Here is a 3,309-nt window from a genome sequence, read left to right on the forward strand (position 1 = left end):
ATGTATATTTTTACCGCTTTACCCTAGGAAAAGTGGCGACCCCAGAGTCTCAGTAGTAAGAGGGGGGACTAGACGACCCGCTAGGGTAGCTAACTCCGTTTAAAAAGCAATTTTACAGGCACTCACTAATGATAGTGACCTTGTTAGTTTTAATTAACACTACAAGCTGGAGGCACAAGGTCAAGCAACGATATTGGGTCACAACGTAACTGTAAATTTCATATGTGATTACGACCCTCATTGGAATCAGTAATATAGTACGTCCAGTTGTGCTCTTCGAGTTTTCGGTGATTTACGCTGGACACTTTTGGGAGTTCCTAGTTAGCATATTATTTCTCATATTTCCGGATATCAGGACAAATCAACATGAAATCCTCCTCCCTGTTTCATCTCAAAACAACGGATTGGGTAAATTAGCTTCCCATATCACAGGAACGCCCAACACTAAGTCCATGGACACGAAAAGGTTTCAAAGGCCTCACTAAGAAATTATTGATATCTTCGGCACCTTGATCTTTAAAATGTCTACAGACTATCTCCATGAAGCTTTTACAAAAGAGATCACACCAAAGATATAAAATAACAAACTGAATAGTACTGGCACCACCATACCTAATATGAAGGATCTCAACACTTACCGAAAGGCTGGTTACCGTAATCCCGAATCAGTTACTGTTCGAATCTTTCTCGCAAACTAACTCTCAGGAACGCTTTCGCGGCAACCACGGCTAGTGGAAACATATACACGCTATACATCACTTGTGCAATTATTCATACATTGGTGAGTATATGGTCGTGAGTTTAAAAAAATTACTGTCTCCAACAACTGAATTAAGCATTTGAAAGAGCTTAAAGACATGACGCTGTTGTGAATACATAAAGGTCCCAACTTGGGACCAACACACTGAATTTTCTCGATAAAAGGGATGATCTTTGTGGTATTCGACCTTTGGAAGACAAAGTAGGGACTATCATAAAATATAAAGAATGGACTTTTATCGAAAAGCTGAATATTATTGACCGATCAAAATGTTTTCATTTGAAATTTATGACAAACTTCTTGTCCATCGTGAGTCCAGTAAAGGCCCGACTTTAAGGGAACTCGATAACAACCAAACCAGTTGACAATGCAAAGTTAAACAAGTAATCTTGAAACCAAAGATAGCTATGCATAATGAACTTGAAGCTACAAATTGAATCTTTATTTGCATCTAAATTAGTAGTAGACACAGTTTTACATATGTGAGTACACTGTGCCTTTCAATCCTCAACAATTTTCTTGAGGCGTTTAGATGATACTGAAGCAAAGGATGCCGCTCTCAGTAATGAATTACTCGCTGAGTTTTTCGTAGGTCACATCATAAATAATAAGATCGTAGCTGCCCTGTCCTGGATAATTTCCTTTAACCGCTTCCAAGGGACATCACAGTCAATACACCGATTTAATCACAAATGTTGTCGGCAGCTCTATAAATCTAGATGAAACCAGCTGTAACACATATGGACATATCAATATATGATCTTCCATGGGCAAGCTCTTCATTACACTGCAAAACCTTCTCCCCCTATATATTCCAGTGACAATGAAATTCGTCACCGGACAGATTTACTTAACGGGAATGAACACGTGTTGAACCAGTTCTGCGTTAATCACTGATGATCCACATTCACTATGTATAACAAACACTCTTAGGTTCGTTTACGGCTCTAGCCACACATACCTCATAGGTCCTCAATTAAAGTAAAATGAATACTCTCATCTTCTGATATTTGTAATAAGTTAGTGAAGGCATTGGTGTTGAAACTGTTGTCTATATTTTTACCTGGAAATGGAAAAAATCTTCCATCATCCATGTGCTACTATGACAGACCTTAAGTTCAATTTTGAATCTGTATTATCCCAAGCCAAACTACTGTGACCATCACGACTTCAAACAGCCACATACTATTTGAGAGCCAATGGTATGCTAAAAGAACCCCATAGACAATTGAAAGGCACCTCTCAGCTTCGAATATACCATAAGCCTCAACCATTCACTACACTCTGAATTCGTAGTACAGTGAAATCAGATTCTAGGTTCCCTACTGAGGGATAACCATTCGACTCTCAGGAATATTTGTGAACTCATATGCAATCGACACGGATCTTTCTGTGTTAGCGGATTTACAGGCACTAAAGGTTACACTAAACCTAGTACGATGCGACCACATCCAGCTGATGTATCTATCTAGCCTGCTTATCTTGAGGATGTGTTGGATTATGATTTAGTTCGATGCTAGTACATTCATCGTTGTTACAATAATAAGAGGCCTAATCCCCAAATTGTAGATTTGTCATGACGTGACTACCTACCTTATAAAATCTTACGTGGAAGTCACATCACTGTCTATTCTGACCATTCGTATTGTTACAATCAGCAATATGACGTCTAGCACTTTTCAAGAACGCATTTGAGCCAGGGTTAGAATAACACATTTGATGTGAATAGGGATTAGTTACACAAAATGCCCACCCCTGCTGTTCCAGCCCATGCCAATTCGACCAATTGTTCCCACGTTCACCATTTTTGACCTCTCAGTTTTGTATGTAGAATGGGAATCTTTTGTGTAATTGTATGTTTGGCTTCAAAGATCGTGTGGCTAGGAACCAACACCACTGCAGATGAACGCCTTTTTGAACGTTGTGCTTCACTGCTCCGGCTCATCAGGGCTATTCATCAAGAACTCTATAGAGTTTGGATAGTAGTGTCAAGGCGCCATACTGTCGATGAAAACGAAGGGGATGAAACCTTCAGTATCCGTCAGCTGAATTTGACATCCCCAGCAGATAGCCCCCACTGGGCTGGTCCGCTTAAGACAAAATTCCCAAACCAACATGCTATAAGTTACTGTGCAAGACCAAAAATAAGCAATAATGAGCTGACTATGACAGATTCCAATGGATAGAGAAAGTCGACATGTTCTAGCGAAGCTCCAGGGTCCATAAAATCTGAAACATCATCGCATGTGAAACATTTTTCATTTTTACCCTTCTCCATGTCTTGCCAAATTGACGTTCTATTTTTGTTTACTTGTTGATAATAATAAGAACAGTTTATTACCGATAATAGGCCGAAGTCATTTCTATTGGCAAGATCGATTCACGGTGTTGGTAGTTAACGAGATATTACTACAGTGTGGTTACAAAAAGATTGAATTAGAAAACCTTTAAAATGAAATATTCAAGATACGCCAGATATGTATTGGATAGATTGATGTGTTAGAAGCGTACAGTGCGTTCACGGTTGTTATCAAGTATCCACAACGAGA

This window comes from Schistosoma mansoni, chromosome W (assembly GCF_000237925.1).
Source record: "Schistosoma mansoni strain Puerto Rico chromosome W, complete genome".
Lineage (NCBI taxonomy): Eukaryota > Metazoa > Platyhelminthes > Trematoda > Strigeidida > Schistosomatidae > Schistosoma > Schistosoma mansoni.